The 16,173-nt window shown below is 45.3% G+C and overlaps 1 pseudogene; it reads left to right on the top strand.

Moving 5' to 3' along the window:
• Nucleotides 1–14,735: 14,735 nt before the first annotated feature.
• LOC126163512 (5S ribosomal RNA) lies at nt 14,736–14,853 on the top strand (annotated as a pseudogene).
• The last annotated feature ends 1,320 nt before the right edge of the window (nt 14,854–16,173 follow it).

Below are 16,173 nucleotides of genomic sequence, written 5' to 3'. Positions count from 1 at the left end.
ACATTTCGTGTAAGGAGGACACAGATGAAATGCGATAAAATAGGACTCGTACGAAGGCTTGTAGACAGTCGTGTTTCCCTCGCTCTGTTTGCGAGTTGAACTGGACAGAAAATGACAAGTAGTGGCACAGGGTAGTCTCCGCCGCCGTACTGTGGCTTGCGGAGTATGTATGTAGATACCAGCATCTACAATACTGGCCATTAAAATTGCTACACCCAGAAGAAATGCAGATGATAAACGGGTATTGATTGGTCAAATATATTATACTAGAACTGACATGTGATTACATTTTCACGCAATTTGGGTGCATAGATCCTGAGAAATCAGTACCCTGAACAACCACCTCTGGCCGTAATAAAGGCGTTGATACGACTGGGCATTCAGTCAAATAGAGCTTGGATGGAGTGTACAGGTACAGATGCCCATGTAGCATCAACACGATACCACAGTTCATCGAGAGTAGTAACTGGCGTATTGTGACGAGCCAGTTGCTCGGCCACCATTGACAAGACGTTTTCAATTGGTGAGAGATCTGGAGACTGTGCAGGCTAGGGCAGCAGTCGAACATTTTCTGTATCCAGAAAGGCCCGTACAGGATCTGAACATGCGGTCGTGCATTATCCTGCTGCAATGTAGGGTTTCGCAAGGATCGAATGAAGGGTAGAGCCACGGGTCGTAACATATCTGAAATGTAACGTCCACTGTTCAAAGTGCCGTCAATGCGAACAAGAGGTGACCGAGACGTGTAACCAATGGCAACCCATACCATCAAGCTGGGTGATACGCCGGTATGGCGATGAAGAATACATTCTTCCAATGTGCGTTCAGTGCGATGTCGCCATGCGACCATCATGATGCGTTAAACACAACCTGGATTCATCCGAAAAAATGACGTCTTACCATTCGTGCATCCAGGTTCGTCATTGAGTATACCATTGCAGGCGCTCCTGTCTATGATGCAGCGTCAAGGGTACCGCAGCCATGGTCTCCGAGGTGATAGTCCTTGCTGCTGCAAAGGTCGCCGAACTGTTCGTACAGATGGTTGTTGTCTTGCAAACGTCCCCATCTGTTGACTCAGGGATCGAAACGTGGCTGCACGATCCGTTACAGCCATGTGGATAAGATGCCTGTCATCTCGACTGCTAGTGATACTAGGCCGTTGGGATCCAGCACGGCGTTCCGTATTACCCCCTCGTGAACCCACCGATTCAATATTTTGCTAACGATCATTGGATCTCGACCAACGCGAGTAGCAACTTCGCGATATGATAAACCGCAATCGCGATAGGCTACAATCCGACCTTTATCAAAGTCGGAAACGTGATGATACGCATTTCTCCTCCTTACACGGGGCATCACAACAACGCATCACCAGGCAACGCCGGTCAACTGCTGTTTGTGTATCAGAAATCGGTTGGAAACTTTCCTCATGTCAGCACGTTGTAAGTGTCGCCACCGGCCCCAGCCTTGTGTGAATGCTCTGAAAAGCTAATCATTTGCTTATCACAGCATCTTCTTCCTGTCGGTTAAATTTCGCGTCTTTAGCAAGTCGTTTTCGTGTTGTAGTAATTTTAATCGTCAGTTGTGTACATACACGGTTGGGGTCACAGAGAAACACGTTAAGTACCAATTATTAGTGGAAGGACGTCATGAATTTCAAGTACCGAAGGCCACTACTGACAACAGGCTTTACCTTCTTCTTTGTGTGTATATGTTTGTTATTATTTGCGGTACCCATCATTAAACTCTGACTTTTAGTAGTAGCGGAGCATGAACGAAGTGTGTGAGGAAACATTGTGTGGGAACAAAAGAAAGGGAAAATGATGGTTGATCTAAACTTTTGGAACTTGTTAATACACAGTCTGGTTTCTAACAGCGTGTAATCTGAGTTGATAATTAGTGAAATTTTGCGTAGAATCCACAAATCGAACGGCAGTTGTTTTATTGCGAACGATTATCTTCCCCAGGAGCTAAGAAACCAGGTATTGGTAATTTTTTACTAAAAGGCAATTAGTTTTGATGTCCACGGTGTCAGTGTGTCAGAACGATTGTTAAAGAAGTTAACTAAAATTGTTTGAAAATTTGGAAAAATGCCTGAACGCGTGGGAAAGGAGAAACGTTAGTTACGGAGACGTTCAACGCTTTATGAATGAGATAATTTTTTACTGGAAGAGTACTATGACAGTCCATGAACATTCATCTGATTTACCACTCTGCAATACATTTATGTACGAGTACATCAAATTTGCTTCGAAAGGGATTCATTTTGATACTGTAGAATAGATATAAGCAAAAACGATGGACGTTCTGTGTATTTACATAGAAGACCTAGAACATCAAGCTGACATGTTTTGAGCAGTAGAAGTTCGGATGAAGGAGTCTCTGGACTTATGTCGGCCCCAATGTGAGCACCACTAACAAACATAGACATTGTTTGTATCATTGGGTATTTGGCTGGTTTGATACGGCTCGTCACGAATTCCTCTCTTGCGGCAAAGTTTTCGTCTCAGAGTAGCAGTGTTGCAGCCTACATTCTCAGATGTTTTTTGGGTACATTCTAACATCTTCAATTATTCGTTGGTTATGTTCCAGTCTCTGTCTACCTCTGCAGTCTTTACCCTCAAGACTTCGTTCAAGTATCATGGAGGTTTTTCGCTGATGTCTGAATACGTCTCCTCATCCTGACCCTTCTTCATATCAATATTTTCCAAACGTTCCTCTCTTTGTCGAGTTTGCGGAGAACGTCCTCATTCTTCATCAATCCATATGTTTTTCCACTTTACTCTGTAACACCACACCTCAAACGCTTCTTGTAGTGCCTCATGTCTTAATACATGTTCCCTCAAGCTGTCCCGTTTTTCTGCCGGTCTTTTCCACATATTTCTATCCTCAACAATTTTGCAGAGGATTTAATTTCTTATCTCCTTAGTCCATCAAATTTTTCAACTTGCACGTCGTCTGCGCTTCGATTCATTTTTCTCCCGTGGTTTCTACAGCTTATGATTCACGAGCAAGCAATGTTGTGCTCGAAACATATAGTACATTCTCAGATATTTGTTCCTCTGGAATCGGGAATTCCATCTATCTCTGTGCTAGTCTGCTTTTTATGTCCTCCTTGCTTCGTTCGTCATATATTATTTTGGTTCCAATTGCTTAACTTCGTATACTTCGTGGTCTAAAACTGCGTTACAGTTTATACTTAAGTTCATATCTGCTACTCTTCATTACTTTCTTCCGTTTACATTCAATCGAGACTCAACACTCATAAGGCCACTCATTCTATGATTTCAGCAATTCCTATCTTATTTGAAACCTATTGTTATTGCAAAAGATTTGGTATGTAGGAGAGGAATGATTAATGTAAAGACTTCCGCTTCAGTTGTACTAATTATGTATTCAATATGTGCCCTGTTTATGGATGTTAAAATCCAATCAACTGTCGTGCTTGGCGTTCATTGCGTGCGGCTGCTCGACGGGCGATAGTTTCCGCCTATCATGCTATCTATGGAGCCCTTGCACACACTGTCTCGCCCGCATATAATGCCTGACCAAATACAGTTGTTGTATACACCTGAAAACGGGATTTTATCATCCATAAACCTGTGGTGGACTGAATACACTATTAGTGGAACTCTAGCAGATCTCTTTAAAATTATTACTGAGGAGGCGTGTCAGCTATAGCCGGCCCCTGACGGATACGATCTTTTTACGGCCAGTGTTCCTTCGCGGCATTAGTGTAAAAGTTCTGGTACTAAATGTAACACTTCTGTCACTAAATGTAACTGGGTTTTCTCTTTTGACGCTGTCAGTTGTCAGGATGAGCATTCTAAAGCATTCTGTCAGGGTGAAAATATTAAATTAATCAATTTTTCTCTCTTAACAACATGTGGGCAGGGTGGGTTCTTCCTTGGCTCGGGTATGAGGTAGAATGAAACAGCATTTTTACATAAGATAACTTTTATTGCAAGTTTCGTACAACGGTTTTCTTACTGGATTGTACTGGCTCGGAGAGCGGCAGCTGCGTCGTTTGCGTAGCCATCTGCTGCGGCAGCGGCGGCGGCGGCGTCTGATTACGCGTAGCGGTGTGTATCTCGTGTCGCCGTCTCGCCCAGCTGACCGGAGACGCGCAGCGCGAGGTGGCCCGTTTAATTATTGCGAGCGAAGTCATGCATCGGATGGTGATACCTTGGATGTGGCGTCCCAGTGTTTCTCTTCTCTAAGCGGCCGCGTGTGTTGTGCGTCGGCCAGCGGAGCGGCGCGGCGGGGGAAGGCCAGTGTCCCGGACTCGAACAACGGACTCCCGCTTGCCAGTCTTCGGCTGTCAGATCTTCATCCCAGCTCACAGGTGACTGCTGATGTGAGGCCGTCTCCTTCCCGTCCTCCCGAGTCACCCGGGTACGTAAAAATCAGACTTCTAATACCTTTTAACTTCTGTCTTCTGGCGCCGAGGCTGCTGCTTGCTATTCCATTACAGCGGCGGACTTGGTGCGTCTGTGCATGATGTAGTCTCTTCTTGCATGACGGTCTTCAGCACCGAAACTGACTGAAAACTACTGCTACGCTTCTTCACTTCTTCGTCTTCTTCGTCTCTCGTCTTCGTCTGCCGGGCCCACTGCGTCTCGCGTATTTATTCACTTCAGTTTACTGGAGGTGAACGACTTCACGATCATTGCCTCTTCTGTCACGTTGAAAAGCTTCTCGAAGAATCTTCTTAACGTCGGTCATTGGCTCTTGGAATGTAGGCGAGGGCCTCTGATCACATGTGCCGACTGAGAAAGACGTGAGCCGGTCATTGCCTCTTCTGTCACGTTGAAAAGCTTCTCGAAGAATCTTCTTAACGTCGGTCATTGGCTCTTGGAATATAGGAGAGGGCCTTTGCTCACATGCGACAACTGAGGAACACGTGAGCCGGTCGGGCGATGCCCTGACGGCTGAATCGACAGCGTCCGCTTATGTGGAACTTGCTGACTTCACGGTAATTGTCTCTTCTGTTCTGCTGTTCTGCCCGCTGTTTGCCAGTATGTAACTCTCTAAAGTAAACCAAGTTTTTCATTTCTATTCTAATTTATAGTTTACTTTGATTTCACTGATTTATTTACTTAAGTACCACTCAACGAGTGGTACACAGTTCCATGTAGAGTCGTCGGAAAGTCAGCGAGGATACACAAACAAATGAGGCAGTTTTATGCACAGCGTGTCACGGGCCATTTCTAAGCCACTTACAACATTCCGAAACCTTTAGTGTGTACACTGATTAACCAAAACGTTATAACGTCATGCTTAACAGCTTCTCTGTACCTCTTTGGAACGAAATACATCACTGATTCTGTCTGCCATGGAGGTGACAGTTTGTTGGTAGATTTTTTGAAGGTATGTGGCATTAGATGTCTAAGCATAGGTCATGTAATTCGCGTAAATAACGGGCCGCTGATTTGCGTATCCCGGTTATACCGCCCGAAAGCGACAGACGGGTTCCATAGCGTTTAAATTAGGGGAATTTGGTCGGCGAGACTACAACGTGAAACCACTATAATGCTTCACACTAGAGTGTAGCACGTTTCTAGCTCCGAGACACGGACAATTATACAATTATACTGCTGAAAGATGACATCGCCGTCCGGGGAGACATGAATTATGAAAGGATGCAGGTGGTTCGCAGTTGTCAGCGAGTCTTGGATTTCTACTACATGTCCCATGCAAGTACAGGAGAATGTCTGCAATAGCAAAATACTGCTCCCACTAGTTTGCATCCGTGGCGCGCTGCACGTATCGAGTCGCCGTTCGTCTCGATGACGGATCCGAAAAGCCGACAAATTTCCATTGATCGACTGTTAAATCCCGGCTGTCCCGTGCCCACTGCAGTCGTAATTGACGAAGTCGTTGGGTCAACATGTGAACACATAGGCGTGGTCTGCTGCGAAACCCCATGTTCAACAACGTACGATCATGGTGTGCTCCGAACACTTGTGCGTGCACCAACACTGTGCTCTTCCGGCAAGAATGCCACAGGTCACCATCTATCCTGCTTTACACAGCAGAAGTGTTGTGGACGTCTAACCATTTGGCGCCTTGTGCCAGTTTTACTGATCTTCCACCTCTTTCCGCAGATGCTGACAGTAACATGTGAACATTCTACCAGCTTCGCCGTTTTCGAGATTCTCGTTGACAGGCTTTGCATTATAATAATAATGTCCTTTGTCAAAATAGCTCAGTGGATTTTCCGATTTGAAGCCCATATATTCGCTATGGTGTTCTGCTTACATACCTTTGGTATCTCGCCTCGTGCCCGCACGACACCGGTTGGCATAAAATGTCGCGGAGGGGGCTGGTCATAATGTTTTAGCCTGACAGTGGAGCTTTAATGGGGTAACTAATTCTGTCCACGTACCTTGTTTCATAATTTCACAACTGTGCATCTCAAATCTCGTTTCATTTGAGACAGACCTCACATACCGACGCATCAATAGGACGTGGTTTACCCTTGTACTAAAATACTCCCCACCCGCTCACCCGCCCCGGCCTGTAGAGAGCTGGGTGTGTATTTCCCGCCGCTCTCCGTCCTTGTTGCGCAGAAGTCATTAAGCCGGGGCCGTGGCAGCCCCGCTGCCTCATTATGGCGGCACCACGGCGCCCCTACATAATGGCCTCCACTGCAGACAGCCCAGAGCGCACCGGAGCACCGGCAAAAACTCTCCATTACCCGACGTCAAATATTTCTTGTCGCCCTGAGAGCACGGCGGTGTAGCCGCCGCCACTCCCGAGCAGAAGCGCTGTTTTTGGTTACCTAATGGGAAATGCGCCAACGGCCAAGGATCTGGCTCCTGTCTGGCTTCTAACCTACATCTGCCCGCACGTACCGCGAACCACTGTACACTCCTCGGCAGGGGACACTTTGTATCTTTATTTGCCATCCCGACTGTGTTACGGTGGCAAAGCGGAGGAAAATTGTATACCTCCGTACTAGACATATTCTCACGTGTTTTGTAAAAAAAGGTAAACAAACGGCGCTGTTTCGCTAATAAGGATATTACAAGCTGAAACTACCAAAAAAGGTTCTGGCCAAGTGCACGTAGGACGCACTTACTGATTTGTCCGTACAAAATTGCATAAACCACTGGCCATTAAAATTACTACACCACGAAGATGACGTGCTACAGACGCGAAATTTAACCGACAGGAAGTAGATGTGGTGATACGCAAATGATTAGCTTTTCACAGCATTCACACAAGGTTGGCGCCGGTGGCGACACCTACAACGTGCTGACATGAGGAAAGTTCCCAATCGATTTTTCATACACAAACAGCAACTGACCGGCGCTGCCTGGTGAAACGTTGTTGTGATGCCTCGTGTAAGGAGGAGGAATGTGTACCATCACGTTTCCGACTTTTATAACGGTCGGGTTGCAGTCTATCGCGATTGCGGATTATCGTATCGCGACATTGCTGCTCGCGTTGGTCGAGATCCAATGACTTTTAGGATAATATGGAATCGCTGGGTTCAGTCGAGATGACAGGCATCTTATCCGAATGGCTGTAGCGTATCGGGTAGCCACGTCTCGATCCCTGAGTCAACAGATGAGGACGTTTGCAAGACAACAACCATCTGCACGAACAGTTCGACGACGTTTGTAGCAGCGTGGACTATCAGGACAGGACAGGAGCGCCTGCAATGGTGTACTCAACGACGAACCTGGGTGCACGATTGGCAAAGCGTCATTTTTTCGGATGAATCGAGGTTCTGTTTACAGCATCATGATGGTCGCATCCGTGTTTGGCGACATCGCGATGAACGCAGATTGGATGCGTGTATTCGTCATCACCATACTGGCGTATCACCCGGCGTGATGATATGGGGTGCCATTGGTTACACGTCTCGGTCGCCTCTTGTTTCCATTGACGGCAGTCTGAACAGTGGATGTTACATTTCAGATGTGTTACGACCCGTGGCTCTACCATTCATTCGATCTGTGCATTTCAGCAGGATAATGCACCACTGCATGTTGCAGGTCCTGTACGGGTCTTTCTCGATACAGAAAATGTTCTGCTGCTGCCCTGGTCAGCACATTCTCCAGATCTCTCAGCAACTGAAAACTTCTGGTCAATGGTGGCCGAGCAACTGGCTCGTCACAATACGCCAGTCACTACTCCTGATGAACTGTGGTATCGTGTTGAAGCTGCATGGACAGCTATACCTGAACACGCCATCCAAGCTCTGTTTGACTCCATGCCCAGGCGTACCAAGGCCGTTATTACGGCCAGAGCTGGTTGTTCTGGGTACTGATTTCTCAGGATCTATGCAACAAAATTGCTTGAAAATGTAATCACATGTCAGTTCTAGTGTAATATGTTTGTCCAGTGAATACCCGTTTGTCATCTGCATTTCTTCTTGGTGTCGCAATTTTAATGGCCAGTAGTGTATGTACTGGGTTGTTATAACTAAACTTTCCTATTTAACACGTTATAACACGGAAACTAATTACCGTACGAGGACCAAACTCGGTAGCATTAATGCCAAGGACACGGGGAAGAGAAATAATGCAGAATCACTTCAACCGAAAGACTTTTAATTTGATGCAACCTAACATCATATCATTGCATACCGGTACCTTTACAGTAACAGAAGGGGCTCCATATGGCGCACATCTGTGTCCAGAAGTGTCAGAAAGTACAGGATTGCATTTTGCAGAGCAGAATGAAGCATGTTAGTAGGTTAGTAGGTTAGTAAGTTCTAGGGGACTGATGACCATGGATGTTAAGTCCCATAGTGCTCAGAGCCATTTCGTGTTGGGCGGGTATTACAGGCTAGCGAAGCACATCTCACTAACACAGGCCAGTCACAATGGACGTCTTAGGTCCTTCAGCGCCCACGCGTTCAAAAGAATGGGCCAATGATGAACGTAGACATGAAGGCACGAAGTACGTGACTAGTTCGCCCTAAAGGGGAATTTCATGCACAGCGACTGGAGGTGAAGATCCCCACAAAAATGAGCTTCGTTTGTGCGTAGGATGGTCCAGGGCCAGCCCTCGTCAACTTCAGTCCTTGAGAAAAAGTGGTGCGTGAAGTCAGCGCGTCGTTGTGCGTCTTCCGGTGGAAGCTGCTGAACAATAGGGGTCTTGTACGGATACCATTCGAGAAAGGTTCGAAGCATCATCCGTACAGTGGACCACGGGATGTTAAAATATGACACAGCACGCGTACTACCTGACGATCGGGAATTGTGAGCAGCTTTATCTGCCACAGCAACAGCGATTTCATCCATCACCTGTGGTGCAACGGGTCGTCGGCCTCTTCCTGCAGCGACGCCCTGTTATCCAGCTGATGCGAACTTCTTCATCACGCTCCGCACAGCAGGTGGAGAAAGACGACCCTTCCGTAATCCTTTCAGCTGACGATATTCTCGAAGTGCAGCTGCAGCATTACTGTTGATTTGATAATAGAGCTTCACCAACAATGCCCTGCTCCTTTTATCCAAAATGATGTTGACACGTCAACAGGTGCATTGCGACTGGTCAGGAGTGTGAGACTGTGAATCAGGATGACTGATCACGGCACCTGGTGGCCATGGTTGGAACTGTACGGTGGCGCTGTGAGCATGGAAATGATACACCCCATACTCTGGACATTAACGCTGCCAACTTTGGTTCTCGTACTGTAAGTAGTTCTCGCGTTGCAACGTGGTGAATATCCGGTATGTAGAGAGTTCATCCATCTGAGGAATCGAGAGACTACTAACTAAAACATGACTACAACTTAGATTTTATATTTTCATGGGGTACTATTTTCCCGTCATGCTTTCGACAGATGACTGCAATGTAAGGTCCAGTGACAAAAAAATATTTGCATGTGACATAATTACAACCCAACAATTTCCTGATATCTTTCCTTTATTTGTAGTGTGACACTGTATTTATTACCAAATATTCTGGTTGTAGGTTAACGGAAAGTACGCTACAGATGAGTGAATTTTCGAGTATCAAAACACGTATTTGACGTTAATGGTGGTATACGGATGAAAACTGACAAAAAACATATTTTTCGTGTGATATGATTACAAATTAACAATTAACGGATTTATTTTCATTTGCTCGTAATGGGAAATGTTGCTTCTTACCAAATTTCTTACCCCCACACTCCGATGATAGAGTTGCTGAACAGTTCAGAGGAAATTTGAGTCTCGTAACGAATAAATACCCCTCTCATACGGTTATAGTTGGTGGGGACTTCAACCTTCCCTCGATATGTTGGCAAAAATACTTGTTCAAAACCGGTGGTAGGCAGAAAACATCTTCCGAGATTGTCCTAAATCCTTTTTCCGAAAATTATTTCAAGCAGTTAGTCCACGAACCCACGCGAATTGTAAATGGTTGCAAAAACACACTTGACCTCTTAGCCACAAATAATCCAGAGCTAATAGAGAGCATCATGACTGATACAGGGATTAGTCACCACAAGGTCGTTGTAGCTAGGCTCAATACCGTTTCTTCCAAATCCACTAGAAACAAACGCAAAATAATTTTATTTAAAAAAGCGGATAAAGTGTCACTAGAAGCTTTCCTAAGAGAGAATCTCCATTCCTTCCGAACTGACTATGCAAATGTAGACGAGATGTGGCTCAAATTCAAAGATATAGTAGCAACAGCAATTGAGAGCTTTATACCTCATAAATTGGTTAGAGATGGAACTGATCCCCCGTTGTACACAAAACAGGTCCGAACGCTGCTGCAGAGTCAACGGAAAAAGCATGCGAAGTTCAGAAGAACGCGAAATCCCGAAGATTAGCTAAATTTTACAGACGCGCGAAATCGGCACGGACTTCGATGCAAGATGCCTTTCATAGGTTCCACAACGAAACATTGTCTCGAAATTTGGTAGAAAATACGAAGAAATTCTGGTCGTATGTAAAGTACACAAGCGGCAAGACGCAGTCAATACCTTCGCTGCGCAGTGCCGATGGTACTGTTACCGACGATTGCGCCGCTAAAGCGGAGTTATTGAACGCAGTTTTCCGAAATTCCTTCACCAGGGAAGACGAATGGAATATTCCAGAATTTGAAACACGAACAGCTGGTAGCATGAGTTTCTTAGAAGTAGATAGCTTAGGGGTTGCGAAGTAACTCAAATCGCTTGATACGGGCTAGTCTTCAGGTCCAGATTGTATACCGATTAGGTTCCTTTCAGATTACGCGGATACAAAGCTCCCTACTTAGCAATCATATACAACCGCTCGCTCACCGATAGATCTGTACCTACAGATTGGAAAATTGCGCAGGTCGCACCAGTGTTTAAGAAGGGTAGTAGGAGTAATCCATCGAAGTATAGACCTATATCATTGACGTCGGTTTGCAGTAGGGTTTTGGAGCATATACTGTATTCAAACATTATGAATCACCTCGAAGGGAACGATCTATTGATACGTAATCAGCGTGGTTTCAGGAAACATCGTTCTTGTGCAACGCAGTTAGCTCTTTATTCGCACGAAGTAGTGGCCGCTGTCGACAGGGGATCTGAAGTTGATTCCGTATTTCTAGATTTCCGGAAAGCTTTTGACACCGTTCCTCACAAGCGACTTCTAATCAAGCTGCGGGCCTATGGGGTATCGTCTCAGTTGTGCGACTGGATTCGTGATTTCCTGTCACGAAGGTCACAGTTCGTAGTAATAGACGGCAAATCATCGAGTAAAACTGAAGTGATATCAGGTGTTCCCCAGGGAAGCGTCCTGGGACCTCTGCTGTTCCTGATCTATATAAATGACCTGGGTGACAATCTGAGCAGTTCTCTTAGGTTGTTCGCAGATGATACAGTAATTTACCGTCTAGTAAGATTATCGGAAGACCAGTATCAGTTGCAAAGCGATTTAGAAACGATTGCTGTGTGGTGTGGCAGGTGGCAGTTGACGCTAAATAATGATAAGTGTGAGGTGATTCACATGAGTTCCAAAAGAAATCCGTTGGAATTCGATTACTCGATAAATAGTACAATTCTCAAGGCTGTCAATTCAACTAAGTACCTGGGTGTAAAAATTACGAACAACTTCAGTTGGAAAGACCACATAGATAATATTGTGGGGAAGGCGAGCCAAAGGTTGCGTTTCATTGGCAGGACACTTAGAAGATGCAAAAAGTCCACTAAAGAGACGGCTTACACTACACTCATTCGTCCTCTGTTAGAATATTGCTGCGCAGTGTGGGATCCTTACCAGGTCGGATTGACCGAGGACATCGAAAGCGTGCAAAAAAGGGCAGCTCGTTTTGTATTATCGCGTAATATGGGAGAGAGTGTGGCAGATATGATACGCGAGTTGGGTTGGAAGTCATTAAAGCAAAGAAGTTTTTCGTCGCGGCGAGATCTATTTACGGAACTTCAGTCACCAACTTTCTCTTCCGAATGCGAAAATATTTTGTTGAGCCCACCCTGCATAGGTAGGAATGATCATCAAAATAAAATAAGAGAAATCAGAGCTCGAACAGAAAGGTTTACGTGTTCGTTTTTCCCACGCGCTGTTCGGGAGTGGAATGGTAGGGAGATAGTATGATTGTGGTTCGATGAACCCTCTGCCAAGCACTTAAATGTGAATTGCAGAGTAATCATGTAGATGTAGATGTAGATTCTAGGTCAATGGGACGTATCCTACAGGTTTTCACGAGTGAGTTTCCGAGCATCAAAATACGTGAGATGACATTCTGTGGAGGTGAGACAGCCACAAATGAAAATCCTCCATGGACAATAATCTCCAGGATACCAGAAAACTCATTAGTGTCATCATTGATGACCAACCCTTCCAGGCGCTAGTGAACTTAGAGGGTTCCTTTTCTACTTATCATCACCAGCTAAAGAAGACTATGTCTTGTGATATGAAACCGATTCTGCTGAAAGTCTCTAACAGGAAATATGTCCATCTGATAGGCACAGGTATTGCAAGAGTAACTATCAGCGACAGAACAAAGCCATTCTAATTTGTTGTTTTAACACAATGTAGTCATAAAATTATCCTTCAATGAGGCATCTTGTGGGCGTCGAAAGCAATCACACACGGTGCAAAATCGGAGCTCCGTATCGACAAAGCTATTCGAGTATAACAGATTGCTCTGGATGTTTGTTTCCCATTGAGGACATCTCTATCCCATCGTCATCAATAAGATAAGTTAAAGTGGTCAATCAACCTCGTTAACGCTAGACACCTTTTACTGCAAACAGAAATGTAGTGGTACCGACCTTACAATTCTTTTAATTAGCGTCACTAAAATCTTACTCGGACGACTGTGAACCGTTAACACTACACGTAGCTGTAATTACTTAATTGCATAGTAGTAACACGAAACAGAAAAACTTTATCTGACTTCTAGGTAGGTTAAGTAGGACATGAATGAAGCATCATTACTGAAATGTGATATGAGACTCCGCCTCTTCCCACGTCTTACATTTCAGTAACTAATTTCAGAACCTCTGGCTTTCTGTGATGTAAATCAGTTGGAATCTTCCTGTCTCTAGAGGCTTTTTCCTCAAGTATACCGTCACTTCTCTCCTCTCTGATTTCCACTAACAAGTCCATATTCTCCCGTACTCCTTCCTTCTATTCGTTCCCCTACAACCACGTTCACATCCCAGATTGGTACTGCGTTATCATCTTCCTTCACATACAAAACTACCCTTTGAATAAGCCCAGATAGCCTCGCGTGTTGGCACACCGCTTCCAGGATTCGGGCAGGCGCGTATCTAATCCGATCGGCAGATTAACGACGTGCCAGTGAGTTTCAACGTGGTTTTAAAGCGGTTAGTCACATCCGATCTGGTGATTTCCAGAGCTGGTATCCACGTCCCCCATCCCCTCCATGATTCGCAAACGTTCCCACTCTTTCACATGGATGAGATTACACGCAGACAGTTGGGATGGGGGAGGCGAGGGGCGGAGGGGACGGGGTAGGGGGCAAAGGGCTTACGGGCATCTGCCTCCTCTCTAGCGTAACATTAGTAATGATAATCCGATAATAACTATGCAAACAGTTCAATATCAGATTTCACAGTTTGCCAATCAGCTGGAATTTTTCTTCACGTACGCAGCTTTTCCAAGTATGCCTCCATCTTTAGCGATTTTTTATGTGTTGTCACCGCCAGACACCACACTTGCTAGGTGGTAGCCTTTAAATCGGCCGCGGTCCGTTAGTATACGTCGGACCCGCGTGTCACCACTATCAGTGATTGCAGACCGAGCGCCGCCACACGGCAGGTCTAGAGAGACTTCCTAGCACTCGCCTCAGTTGTACAATCGACTTTGCCAGCGATGGTTCACTGACAAAATACGCTCTCATTTGCCGAGACGATAGTTAGCATAGCCTTCAGCTACGTCATTTGCTACGACCTAGCAAGGCGCCAGTACCAGTTACTATTGATACTGTAATCATGTACCGTCAAGAGCGACGCTCATCATTAATGGATTAAAGTTAAGTATTCCACCAGATACGTCCGTTTTTCTAAAGTCTAATTTCCTTGCCTGTTCCAGACCTCACGCCAACCTGCGTGAGATAAAACGCGTGCCTTTCGGCTTCCTCTAGTACCCGGTGATGGCTCTCCTGCCAACCCACAACATTTTATGTGGACAGTGCATTCACTGTTGTGTAATAGGTGCAATCTGTATCACAATTGTCCTCTCTTCAAATCCAATAACAACGATGCCGACCCAGTATAACTAGAGGATTAAGACAAAAGAAAGAATATTGTCGTGTATTTTCTCTTCTTAGCCAACGGCCTTGCCGCGATGGTAACACCGGTTCCCGTCAGATCACCGAAGTTAAGCGCTGTCGGGCTGGGCTAGCACTTGGATGGGTGACCATCCGGTCTTCCGAGCGTTGTTGGAAAGCGGCGAGCACTCAGCCCTTGTGAGGCAAACTGAGGACCTACTTCACTGAGAAGTAACGACTCCGGTCTCGTAAACTGACATACGGCCGGGAGAGCGGTTGAAAGCTCACCTTAGAAAAATTAATGAGTTACTGTGCTGATAAACCTCTTACATTATTTGATTTTCAAACAGCTGAGTAGAACTGAACGTACTCAGACATTTCGCTGTTTACCTATTCTGATCAACACTAAACTGGCACACAATATTTTTAGCGCAACGGAATCTGACTTTCAATAATCCCTACGAAAGAATGGCACTGACTAACATTAACCTATACGTTTCACAAATCACTTACCTCACAAAAATTTTCGTTACTCGAACTACTGCAATACAGCGAGCGCCACTACTGCGAGCTAAATAAAAGATTCAAACTACTGAAGGCACTAACTACTGATAGGCATAGTTAGCAAAAGAAAGATTTTGATAAAGAACAAACAATGTATTTACCTTAATAGTGTTCAAAAGTGATAATATATATATCAGTCCATGATATCCAATATTACAAATTTACTCTTTCTGATGGACACACGTCCAGATCGTCCGCTCTGAAAATTTCGCCATCTCTCTCCCCACATCCACCACTGCTGGCGGCTCACCTCCAACTGCGCAAAGCTACGCGCTGTTAACAGCCAACAGCCCAACACTACAATAGCGAATATTACAACAATGCCACCTAGCCACAGACTGCAAACAGCACAGCCAGTGATTTTAATACAGTGCTGTACGTGGCGTTACCAATACAAAAACCTAAACAGCCTACTTACACGGTGTGCTGACCACATGCCCCTTCATATCCTCATCCAGTGACGCATGTCGGCTGAGGATGACACGGCGGCCGGTCGGTACCGTTGGGCATCCCAAGGCCTGTTCGGACGGAGTTAGTTAGTTGGTTAATTTCTCTACTTCGTAATCTTCTGCTTGTGGCGTTCGCTTGTCTGTCCGAACTATTGCACTTTCCGTTCGCTTGCTATCGATTCTAACGAGAACATCACTTTAATTGAAACGTTCACAGTAGCTCACTCTCTGTGCTATCTTCAAATTCATAACAAATCCTACTCCCATTATACCATTTTCTGCTGCTGCTCGTATTACCCTATATTCGTCTGTCCAGAAATCGTTGTCTTCTTTTCATTTCACTTCACTGACTAGTACTATATGTAGACTGAGCCTTTGCATTTCCCTTTCACATTTTATTACTTCTCTGCCCCGTTCACACATCTGACATTCGACGCTCTGACTCCTGTAATGATACGTTTTCATTGGTTATTCAGCTCTGTTC

The sequence above is a fragment of the Schistocerca cancellata genome, chromosome 2, assembly GCF_023864275.1.
Source record: "Schistocerca cancellata isolate TAMUIC-IGC-003103 chromosome 2, iqSchCanc2.1, whole genome shotgun sequence".
Lineage (NCBI taxonomy): Eukaryota > Metazoa > Arthropoda > Insecta > Orthoptera > Acrididae > Schistocerca > Schistocerca cancellata.
Note: the sequence above shows the minus strand (reverse complement) of the source record. Positions and strands in the feature narration are given on the sequence as shown.